The sequence below is a fragment of the Dermacentor silvarum genome, chromosome 7 (genome assembly GCF_013339745.2).
Source record: "Dermacentor silvarum isolate Dsil-2018 chromosome 7, BIME_Dsil_1.4, whole genome shotgun sequence".
Taxonomy (NCBI): Eukaryota; Metazoa; Arthropoda; class Arachnida; order Ixodida; family Ixodidae; genus Dermacentor; species Dermacentor silvarum.
The window spans coordinates 30,844,596-30,857,622 of NC_051160.1; the positions used below are offsets into that span (position 1 = coordinate 30,844,596).

At 48.5% G+C, this 13,027-nt stretch overlaps 1 non-coding gene across 1 annotated transcript; it reads left to right on the forward strand.

Annotated features, from left to right (window-relative positions):
• The first annotated feature begins 10,870 nt into the window (after positions 1 to 10,870).
• On the forward strand, positions 10,871 to 11,033 carry LOC119459856 (U1 spliceosomal RNA). The gene has a single exon (XR_005193842.1). It is a non-coding gene; the product is annotated as a U1 spliceosomal RNA (small nuclear RNA).
• The last annotated feature ends 1,994 nt before the right edge of the window (positions 11,034 to 13,027 follow it).

A 13,027-nucleotide genomic window follows, 5' to 3' on the forward strand; every position in this document is an offset into this window, starting at 1 on the left:
CGTTAATTTAATATTGGCATACACGTACGTATGTGTACCTTCCCAAATGAAGCAAAGGTACGCAGGACGTACAGATTGTTAGTGAGCTAACCACGAAAGGGGGCTTATCTAACAAGTGAAACGCTGAACTCGGCGTCGCCTTTACACGACTGCTGCAGCTATAACCTATTGAGGTGTTTTAATGTCCTCTGAAAACATGCCACAATCAGTTAAACACTGTTTCAACAGCGCACAATCAATAAACACGACGAACACATACTCTGCGCTCTGCAACAGCCGCGCATACGGTAGTTCGGGCTTCTTGCCTCTAGCAAGATGGCGGCGAATGGCTTCACTTTCGGAGAGCCACCCCCACTCCAGAAGTTCAAGTATATAACCTCATTGGTGGCCGCGCACGTCACGAAAGACCGAATTTCATTCGGTTGAGTAATCAAGCTACGAAGATCATTTGTTTCTGCATGAAATCATTGAGAGTGATGATAGTGTTTTTTGTGCTACAGACACATCCAATGACTCTGATATAGCCGACTACGACGATATAGTTCTGATACGGCACGACAATGAACGAAGTTAGACGGACGGAACCTTCCGCCAGCGCCTAAATTGGTGTATCTTCTAACACAAGTTCTGCGTTTACTACCCCCATGTCACATGTATTTCAAATCTACAAAACAGTTTCTATCTGGACGTGCAATAAAAAAAAATGTCATTTTCTGAGCGCATTTTTGGATCTTCTGCCTGCACTGAAAGGGTTTACTACAACAAGCAAATAAGAGATCTGTACAGGCTCCGTCTACAAAAAAAAAAAAAAAAAGTTACAGGCCTGCGCTGGCACACGCAGCACAGTCACAGCGTAAGCTGGTTGAGCGGCGCAAGAGTAGCTCCAATTTCGGCACCACGCACAACAAGGTCTTCGCACCACATGTCTTCGCCTCGATTTTGACGAGAACGATCTGAACTGTCCGCCCTGCGGGCAGCTCAGTTTGTAATGCTCTCGGCACCGCAGTCTGCTGAGCCCGATGATGCCTGGTTGTAGCCGCGCACGTAGCTCTACGATTAGCTTCTTGAGCAGCGGTTCGTACCTTGCGAGGAGACGCCGTAACGTGTACCGAAGAGGTACCGAGAATACGTGGCGCACATCTAACATCGGGATAGCGTTGATTGCACGCCTCGTCTTAATCGCATCGCGTCTGAATCGCATCTCGTCGCACGCGGCGGTTACAGGCACGTTAACTAGATAGCGCCACCATACTGTCGGAGGCTCGGGTCGTCTGCGCCTGGCGCGCAGACGCGGAGGCGCTGGGCCGCGATTTGTAGACGGCGCGTATAAAGGGAATATTTCTTCTACATGATAGCAAGCGCTTGCGTGGCTCAGTGGTAAAGTATCCGTCTCCCACGCAGCGGGCCTGGGCTCGATCGCGGCGTAGAGCGGGTACTTTTTTTTTTTCGCATTTCCCGCGATAGCGGCTACGGGGCGGCGGCAGCGGCATCATCGCGACCAGAAACGGCTATAGGAATGAGCCCATAACAGCTTACGCTGTAAAACACATTGCACCAACCCTCTATAATTTAGCGATCAGAAACTTACTTCCCGAAGAAAACCGTTATCAAAAGCGGTTCGCTTCCAACGTTACGTCCCGGAAGGTGCGTGGAATTCGCAATTAACTAGGACACACATATATAATCTCTATGGGTACAACAGTGTATTTCACACTGTATACTTATAGACTGTCACCGACGATAGTGGCATATTCGAGTGGTAGTTTCAGAGCACACCAGTAGTAGCTCTACAAAGTCGTGTGAGACAACAACCAAGGATGTTTTCCGCAGTGCACGCTGTGGACGGCTAAATAGACAGCAAAGCGGAAAGCGCCACTGTCTTAACTCTCCATCCACTTATGGCGAAGCCAGGGCGCTACTTTGGGCCGGCACCGTCAAGTTCCCTCGCAATGCCGGATTCGCCATCTTCTCATATCTCTGATTGGCTCACGAGGCGGCGACGCCCTCCCTCGTTGGCCAGAAACCCCAATATGGCGGAATTCAGAACACGGTGGTATTTGACAATGCTTAGAACAGCATTCGGCAAAGGCTAGGTCGACTCCGAGAGAGACAGAGAGAGAGCGAAAGTGTTTATTACTGGTCCCAAATGTCTGGGCCTTGACTCCTTAGTTTTCAAGAATTTCCTGGATGAAATCGGCCAAGAAATTCCGAAACTCTGGCTTGGCGCACCATGGGGGAGCGATCCACTTCTCCCAGGGTCGGAGGGGTGCGGTTATCTTACCCCCCTCCCCCCCCTCCCCCCTGAGGCCGAGTTAACGCCCCCTTTTGTTTAACCCCTTTTCTTTCATTGCGCCGTTGAGTACTGCAACTAAGATGTAAGACGCGCAATTGTCTGCACACTCGCAAACTTGCGCAAAAAGCGCATTTTTTGACAATTTTCCGTGAAGAAATTGAAATTAGTGCTGTTTAGATGGTATTGGCAAACTGTCAACCTCCCCCCCCCCCCTGGCAGAGATCCTGGGTGCGCTACTGCTCCAGCGTACCGTTCGTAATCCTTACATACACGAACAGTCTAAAGATTGTTTCAGCTCGTCCGTAAACGTACTAACCGTTTGAGTAGCACATAGCCTGTCATTGCATTAATCGTTTTGCACGCTCTGGTAGAACCAAACGTCGCCAGATGGCGCCACTATTGCTGTCGATCTCGTCTACGTCTCCGGTATTCAAGTTTACGGACAAGCCAAAACTCCATCTCCACGCTGTAGTGGCGCGGCAAGTAACCTGCGTAGCAGCACCTGCCTGCTAGTCGGCCGTCGTCCGCCGCAGCGAATGTTGCGCGGTGCCGAGCGCGTCGGCCGGCAAGCAACCGGTTTCGCGTCCACCGGCAGCGCGCCGCGAAAAGACGGAACTCGTTCCGCTGTGGCGGTTGGCCGACGACGACGCACTACTTCGCAACCGACGGCGTTCGCCTGCATGGCTGGCCGAGGCCGAGTCGCCGTGTGTGCGTGCGGCGCCCCTTTTTTTACGGTCTCTTGAATCGCTTGGACGTGTCCGCATGTCGTCGACGTTGGCGGTGCATGGTGTCGGATCGTACCACGTTCAACGCAAAAAAAAAAAAAATAATAGTGTTTAGTGAGATTTATTGGTGGCTTGTTCGTCGTAGACTCTTTGAGCTGCAGCGTAGCAGGGCAGACAAATGATGGGGAGAACACCGACTCACACACACGATAACGTACACCATTGGGGCTGACTAACAATTTTAAAAATTAATTATTAGACAGCGCACGTGTTGTGTGTTTCTGTGCTCCTGTGTTTTCATGTGGTCCCGTTATAAATTATAGTTTGCTGTGCAGAGGTTGATGTAGAAAATACCGCGGCTGTTCTGTTTGTGTCTGTGTACAGCTAAAGGAAATTACATAATAAAGGTAATTAAATGAAAAAGGTGACAATGAAAATAATTTTAATAAGCATAAGGGTGCAACCATTGGGAGTTTAACCAACGTCCCATAAGTGCTGTCCGAGCAGTTACACAAATGTGGGCTACACATTGCAGTCTTCAACCGCTGTTGCGAACATATACAGCTCAGTTCAAGCTTATAAATCAGCGCCCCTAGCGTGTGTTTATGTGTTCCCGCATCATCAGATGCAGGAACACATAAACTCTTGTTAATACGCTTGGGACTTGTTGGAAAGTCGTACTTGAATTCGTAATCCGTTCTTCCGGAAACTCATTGACGCACATTTCGATGCTGTTGAGCAAACTATTGAGTATGTTGTGCGTTTTGCGCGTGTTATGTGTGTTTCGTATGTCCCGTGTGTATCGTATCGTTCAGCATCGCATGCACCTGGAGCAGCGCGTTAGGCGTGCCGCCAGGCAAACCTCTCCATGCAGTTGTCAATAGTGAACCTCTCTCTCTCTCGCGCGCGAAAGTGGTAATAGTCGTATAACTTCCATAAGCGCGCACGGCTTTGCGCACTCGCCGAACGCCTACACCAACGTACGCCGATGGAAGATCCACTGCCTGCCGGGGCCTCTCGCGCCCCTGCTAAGTACTCGTGCACAAGGCCCTCACCGGTACTGAACTTACGCCGGATGTACTTGCGCGCTGCCGTACACATAAGGAAAGAAGACGTCTTCTGAATAACACGGGCGAAACGTTACCACCAGTACGAATACAGGTTGCCCAGCATGCAATACGGCAGCTGCGTCAGCCATCAGTCAATTGCTGTGGCAGTGCGCCAATTAAGTACGCAGCCCTCTGACGAAAGCATCGCGTGGGTAAGTTTGACCAGCTTCGAGGCGTGGATCCATCGCTCAGAAGATGCCGACAGTGTCCCGCGAGCGCTGTGTGCCTCTGCATTCTCCCCACGGGTGTAAGCGTGAGGGAGAACATTCCATCGGTAGCTCGCCCCTGCACATCCTGATTCCCCAGCCCCCTTATAACCTTAGTAGGCTGACGAGCCCTCCATATTTTAATAAATTGTAGTAATAAATGCTGTCATTGTTGCAGTCATTTGCCTGTCCTCGTTCCAACGGATTGTGATTGATCACTTTGCATGTAGCTAATGATCTGTATGTGGCGTGGAGCATGTGTAAAACCCACCCATCGTGTAATAACCGTCTCCGGTAGTTTTTAAGGACAAAGAACTGAACTGAATAAAGCTTCGTTATCGTCATCATGCACTCACTCGCCTCAGAATTTCGTAACTGTAACGTATGCCCCAAATTTATTGATTAAAAATGGAATGATCGAATTTAAGAAGTAAGCATGTAGGTGACCGTCACCCGGATTCCTATGTCTGCCGATAAGCTATGAATGTGTGCGCCTATTGAGTTATCACTTTTACAGCGAAGGTGTTCATAGCTAGGGTTCCGTGGATTTTTCATGTGCGTAAGCAAAACCTCAGGTCCCGCGCGAACGCGCTCGTGCCACTGCTCGCGCGTTCGTCGTCGTCGTCTTCCACAGCTGGTTCGTCGGCGTCCCTCAGATATGCATTCCGAGTAGATTAGTTATCAATAGGTACCGTTTTCAAGATCAGTAGACTCCAAGGTAGATAATAAATGTTTCAAAGACCAAAGGCGGGATTACAACTCTCCAAATGGACATTGGTGGCAGTGACACATGCCATCGGCCGAGCTAGCAAGTTGTCCCAAAAAGACTTCTATGACAACATCCGGATTCAAGTGCAACATGTCGAGAATATAATCATCGCAAGTACACCAAACAAAGACATAGCGTACGACATGCTCCTCAAGATCACCAACATCCAGCTTGGAGGATCCAATTACGAAGTTAAAGCAAATGTCAAGACACCAGATGGCATCAGCAAGGGCGTAATCTACAACATCCCGCCAGGAACGAGCGAAGAAGAACTACTTCAAGGGCTACGAGTATCCGCAAGATACACGGTTCTCGCAGCACGCATGCTGGGAAGATCGTCAACAGCACTCATCTACTTCGACGGACCGCACGTCCCATACAACATCATATATAAATGCTGTGACTACCGCTGCAAACCATACAGGAAATCCGTGCAATACTGCAGAGCCTGCGGGGAACTAGGGCACCGGCAAGATATCTGCCCGAAACCCCTTATCAACTTCTGCTATATATGCGGGATGGAAAATCGACAGGAAGATCATGACTGCCAACCCAGCTGTAGAATCTGCCAACAACCCCATGAGACAGCAGGAAAGGAGTGCCGACATAAACTCAAACCAAATCCACCGCCGTACAAGATCAGATTGCATTGGGAAGACAAGAACCAAGAGCAGCAACGCAGATGGAACTCAACTTCCGACTCCGACTTTCCGGCACTATCCGAATCAAGCAGTACCTCACTACAGAGTCCACGAAGATCTAGAAGTGACTCCAAATCAACAGGCGGTCAAGCAGACGAAAGAACCCGGTCAAGATCACGTTCCGGATCACGTACCCGCAACCCACAAAAGCGAGTTACGTATGCAGACGCTGCAGGGGGAAACACACGAGCACAAGAACCCACGGAAACCGAACGAGATCTGCGAGCACAACTCCAAAATCAACAAGCCCTCATTGACAAGCTCTTACGAAGGTGCAAAGAACAAGACACCGCCAATCAAGCCTCGAAACCTCAAGGAATGCCCAACATGCCACCGCCCCTTACGGAAGGAACGAATCAAGGAAATTGTAACAATGGAGGTACGGAAGCAGATACAGGAGGCCATGACCACTTTTGCAAAGGAAATAACCCAACAGCTACAGCAACACATCACCACTCAGCTTGCCCCTATCCATGCTACCCTCCAAGACCTCAGCAACTTCATGTCCTATGCCAAGCAGAACCACGTAACGAAAGCGACAGTAGAAAAGTTGCTCAACAACACCGACACGGCTCGCAAGAAAGCACGTAAAGACCTCCATAATGCTGCCAGACCGGAATCCATGGCCTGGGGCGATAACACCGATATTGATCAAGATGGCGAGTAATCCCGAGAAGAGATTCCCACAACTTCCAATGAAGTTGTGGCAATGGAACTGTCGCTCTATACGAACCAAAAGAACAAACCTCCAGGAACTGACCAAACAGGAACAACCAGATATCATCGCTATCCAAGAAACTTATCAGACCAATCTACGCATACAGGGATATGATACACACACCGGATCTCAGAGAACAGCCATCCTGACGAAGAAAAATCTCACCACGCAAGATCACACAATCCAGGGAACAACCGTGGAACACACCCTAGTGGAAGTGCTACCTGAGAAGAAGACACACCAAAGTCTATATGTCCTATGCTTATATAGTCCACCCAGGGATCCGTTATCTGACTTTGTAAAGTTCATCACGGAAGCCAGAAGGCTATCTAAAGGCCATAAACTTGTAATTATGGGGGATTTTAATGCCCCCCACACAGCATGGGGTTACCAGCACACGACCAAGAAAGGAGCGCGAGTGCACGATTCGGCACAACAGAATCACCTCACACTCTGGAATGATCCTAAACTGAAGACTCGAATAGGCAACAGTGTATCCAGGGATACAAATCCCGACCTCACCTTTACAATAGGTATCTCCAAGGCCGAATGGACCCGACTGGAAGAAAATCTCGGCAGCGATCACCACATCCTTCAGCTAGAAATCCTGCACCATAAGAAGCCGAGCAGAACCGGAACGGCAAGGCTGACGGACTGGAAGGCCTTTAGAGAGCATGACATAGAAAAGAACATCAAAAATATTGAAGAGTGGCTCACCGAAGTGGTCAAGACGTCGGAGAAGCATACTAAAGTCATCCAACTCACAATGGACACACCGGCCGTAGACTCTCATCTCCTACATCTTTGGGATGCCAGAAGAGGCCTACTGAGGCGGTGGAAAAAGATGAAACATAACCGCAAACTGCAGAAACGGATCGCTCACATAACAAAGCAAGCAGAAGAATACGGAGATAAACTCAGCAGTCAGAACTGGCATAAACTGTGCGACCAACTTCAAGGCACACTCAGCACAAAGAAGACCTGGCATATACTGCGAGCCCTTCTAGCTACCACCAAAACCAAGACACAACAAAGACATGACCTCAAGAAAATCATTCACTCTCATCCAGGAACTGAGAAACAAATTTTGGAAGAACTCAAGCGTAAACTTGTCGGAGACAATGCCCCCAAGGTCTCGGATCCCCGACCGTACAAAGGCGAACCAAACCTGACCCTCGACAGCCCTTTTACGCTTCCTGAACTTCACGCCGCTCTTGCCAAATTGACCCGTAACACGTCGCCAGGAAATGACAAGGTGACCAACAGGATCCTACGAAACCTCCCGGACAAGGCCCTAAATTGGCTCCTCGACTACATGAATAACTGCTGGGAAGAAGGTAAGCTCCCGGCAGAATGGAAGCACGCAGAAGTCATTATGATTCCAAAACCCAACAAGCCACTACAAATCAGCAACCTACGGCCCATCTCCCTGACTTCCTGCGCTGGAAAGCTTCTCGAACACATGGTTCACGATCGCCTCACCACATACCTCGAAGACTCAGGACTCATGCCTGACACAATGTTTGGCTTCCGACAGCTCCTCTCAGCCCAAGATATACTTTTACAGCTCAAGGAAGACCTCTTGGACTACCTAGAACGCCACAAAAAGTTCTCTATTTTAGCAATAGATGTAAAAGGAGCCTTCGATAATGTGAAGCATGATGCAATCCTCCAAAATCTCCAAGACACAAACTGCGGAATCCGGACCTACCATTACGTACAGGACTTTCTCAAGGATCGCACGGCTACGGTGGGCATCGGCAACATCCGAAGCGACAAATTCGAAATGCCCAACAAAGGCACTCCACAAGGGTCAGTCATTTCACCTTTGCTGTTCAACCTCGCTATGATTAAGCTCCCGCAACAACTCGATGACATCGAAGGTTTAAGCCATGCAATATACGCCGACGATATAACGTTATGGACAAAAGCGTCGACAACCGGCCGACAGCAAACTACCCTCCAAGAGGCAATCGATCTGATAGAACAGTACCTATCAAGATGCGGTCTCCAGTGCGCCCCCGAAAAATCAGAGCTACTTATACTCAAGGCAAGGACGCGGGGAAGACCACCAGCCTACGTCGACCCAGATCCCAACGTCACACTCAATGGAATCGATATACCTCAAGTTGACTCCCTCCGCGTCCTTGGCCTCACCCTACATAAAGATGGTTCTGGCGCAGCTACACTTCCGAAGCTTCAGAAGACCCTAACACAAGTAACTCATCTCATTAGGCGTATAACCACTCAAAGAAGAGGACTTAAAGAGCAAGAAACCGTCCAAATTATCCAAGCACTCCTTATAAGCCGGATAACATATGGCACCCCGTATCTACTCCTCAAGAAAGCTGAAATTGAAAAACTCAACATCGTCATCAGAAAGGCAATCAAGAGCGCACTAGGACTTCCCAGTACGACCTCAACCACGACACTACTCAAACTTGGCCTCCATAACACCTGGGAAGAAATGAGTGAAGCGCACAGGGCCAGCCAGCTGGAACGCCTTAAGCTGACTCAAACAGGAAGAGCAGTACTTCGCAAACTCGCATACAGCGAAAACTTTATAGCAGACTCAGACGTGAAAGCCCGATTGCCACCACTTCTCCGTGACTCTATTTCAGTCGCTCCAATACCTCGAAACATGCATGCAACACACCACAAAGACAGAAGACAAGCAAGAGTTCGAGCGCTAAGCAAGAAATACTCAAGGAACCCCAACACGAGATATACAGATGCGGCAAAATACCCAGGTAGAAGAGCCTACGCAATTACGGTGACCAACAACAAAGGGAATGAGCTAGTCGCTGCCACCATACCGGCCAGAAATCCAGAAACGGCGGAGGAAGTGGCCATCATCCTCGGCATCGCCACATGCAAGGACACCGCAATCATCTTGAGCGACTCGCAAATGGCATGTAGAAACTTACAAAAAGGCCGAATCTCTGCCGCAGCCGTGAAAATTCTAAAAGAGCTATCAAGACGCCAAGAACTACCCGAAACCTACGTCGTATGGACCCCAGGCCACGAACACCTGGCAGGAAACGAAGCAGCACATGCTGTCTCCCGAGAACATACCAGCCGGGATTTCCTGCCGCACGGGATCCGGAAATCGACGAGGGTGGAGGACATTCCCATCAACTACGCCGTAATACTGCAACATTACCGACTCGAAAGAAGAGAATATCCTTTACCACATCCAAAATTAAGCAAGGAAGAAGCCACCGCCCTCCGCATACTACAAACAAATACATATGTCCATGGAATTATCATGCACCGGATGCATCCCACTAAATTCTCATACCTATGCCGATATTGTGATGTACCAGACACCCTACAACACATGGTGTTGGTGTGCCCACACCGCGAGAAAAACAGTCAAGACGATGCCTCAGAAACGATACAAGCCACCGAAGAAACGTGGGAGGCAATGTTAACGGCACAGAGCCTGGAGGATCAGCGAAGTCTGGTGGACCGGGCCCGGGCTGCGGCATTAGCCAACGGCTTTCTGGACTGAGAGAGCCGCCCACCTAGGGCGAAGAAAGAACACTTTCTCGCTGTTTCTAGCAATAAACGTTCATTCCTCCTCCTCCTCAAAGATTTGCCGCTGTGCGACCCGCGTCGGTCATGTCTACGTTCGCACCACCCTCTCTTTGTCGGCGTTCCAAGCGCTTATCTAGTATATCTATAGTATCATTTGCTTCCGCTCTCGCGCGGTGGCGGTATATAAACAAACCTGAAAGATTAGCTTCAGTTCTCCATTTTGAATTTCACTTCTCTTCTGTCGTCATAATGTATTCTGGACTCCTGATGAGCAACGCGCCTATGGAGAGCGACGACGAGAACAGATGCGAGAGTGCAATCGGCGCCGATGGGCCGCAAACACCAATGGTTCACCGATCAAGACAAATAATGACCACCGATCAAGACAATAATAAAAGTGGTCGTAACTTAGTCAAAATGCATGATCATGTCGTGTTCTAGACAGCTTCGCTGGTCATCTACCTTCACAGAGTGAAATGGCTCATGATTTTTCGTTTTCTTTTGATTGAATCATTATTCAGCAAGCGCAATTGCCAGTGGTGAAAAACGCTACCTGGTGCAAGTGAACATTCGCCCTCTTGTCGTTTACGTGTGTGCACATAATTTTTTGCAACCTAGTCATTGGAAAGCTATTGTCCCGCGTTCTCTATATACAGGATTACGTGCAGGATGCTTCTGAGTTCAACTATTCTATTTCGCAAGCTTTAGCTGATTTGCTGCTTTTTCAAATATGCTCTAAGCAAACTTCTCGGCTTGTTAAACATGCTGTGCTTCCTGGAATGGCCCGTGATACGGTCCCGCTACCTAGCATACTTACCTGGTGTCGGGCCCTCCGGTGATCACTGAGGCCGGGGTCCCGTGCCGAGGCCTGCCATTGCACTGCGGTTGGCTGAAGCACGCCACTATCCCAAACCGGGATAGGTGGGACATGTAATTTTTGGTAGTGGGGCTCGGCGTACGCGCCAGCCCCTACCATTACAAATCCAAAGTCAGACCTAATTTTGTCAGCTCACACAGGTATAGCATACGTACGGCCACGCGAGTGCAGATCGACTCTTTCATAGATCCCGGTGGCGCAGCTGTGACGAAAACGTGACGTTGTCCCTGTGAATGATGATGAGTGGGCGAAGCACCGGGGAACATTCGAACCCGTACAAGGCCCAGGTTTCGCTCGCGGACGGGCCAAAAGGGGGAGAGAGTCTGCGTTGGCAGAGAAGCTCGCCTACTGGCATCATGGCAACGCTATAATTTGAATTCACTCTACTTTAACCATGAAACCAAAAAAAAAATGTTAGTGCCGTAAAACGCTTGTCCGCAGCTCGCTAGTCTTTGGTCTGGCGCTGCTGTCGATATGGAATTAAATTGGGCACAGAATTGGCCCACTTCGGGTATTGCGCTTTCTGACGAATAAAGCATGCAGTGTCGAGATATGGCATTGCCAATGCGTGTCCTGCTGTGCTCGTGCGCTTGCCAATACGTGATTCCAGGCGCCTGATTTGTCCGATGGCGCAAGAATGCAGTTTGGCCCGCAGCCGCAGATACCGCAAAATTTCGTCTTGGCCTGTGCCCTCTAGGACACTTTACGCATTCGCGACACCTAATAAATCGTGTTGATTGAGGCAAGTAGCAGCAGTGTGCAGGGCTATGTGCCTTTGTACCTGCAACGCAGTGTAACGGTGCAATCGCTTGCGGCTGCGTTTCCGTGAGCCGAAGTGTAGCTGTAGAAACTTTCGGATGACGGTAATCCAAAGCCCTTGCCCACAAGGTTAGCACTGCTACACAGTGCTAACCTGTAGTTGAGAGTTCAACGGAATAACATCTGAGGATGAGGATAGATAGAAGAAAAAGGATTCGCCAAAATAAAGAAATATAATAAAGAAAAGGCAAATGTTGACGCTTCGAGGCCCCGAATGGGCCCCTTGTTCACATTAACGAATACGCACAGTCCTCGCTTGTATACCGGAAAGATGGTGCAATCATCCTGGGTATAGGTATCTGGTCCGGAGAAGCGCGTAGAGGGATGTTACTCTGGTGATGATATAGCTGCTCCGTCCCAATCGATGTTATGGTTTGTCTTCGCGTGTTGCTCGGCCAGCGCGTTTGGTGCCATGTTTGCCTTTGTCCCGTGACTCCCGTTATACTTTCTTTTTGTAGAATCTCCATTGTTCAGTAATTGGAGACCGTCACCGTTGCGGTACTGGAAAGCCAGACTTGTATTTTGCTCAAATACTCTACTAAACTTACTGTATCCCAGATACTTTCCTGAGTAACATGATACTTTCAAAAGGCGGTTAGTGTTTACTGCTGTAATTCTCTTAGTCTCGCCCATGTTTCTCAAAATACTCATTAGATACTTATTGAAATTTATTACGAGACAATGCTGAATCTGAGGTGCTCACGTTAAGAAACAGCTTCTTGTGTGCACTAATAAAGAATTTCGACAGTACTTTGGTTTTAAAATCTCATATTAAATGACATCTTGAAAGTGCTTACAAAATTGCGGCTACCCGGCGGCTGCGTTCTTGAAGTATGTATGTATGTATGTATGTATGTATGTATGTATGTATGTATGTATGTATGTATGTATGTATGTATGTATGTACGTACGTACGTACGTACGTATGTACGTATGTATGTATGTATGTATGTATGTATGTATGTATGTATGTATGTATGTATGTATGTATGTATGTATGTATGTATGTATGTATGTATGTATGTATGTATGTATGTATGTATTCATGAATGCATGTAGAAGAAAACGACAAACACGTACAAAGCATGCATGTTTGACATTTGCCACTTTGGCGTATTGATGAGTGGCGTACGTACAGGAAGTGAAGTTCAATTTAGGCTTGCCATCTATTAGAATTACATTGCCTTCGCATTGACCAGGACTGCTTTTCTAAGTAAATTACTGTGAGAAATATGATACTGCAACAATGAAGGCAGGATGGGAACTCGCA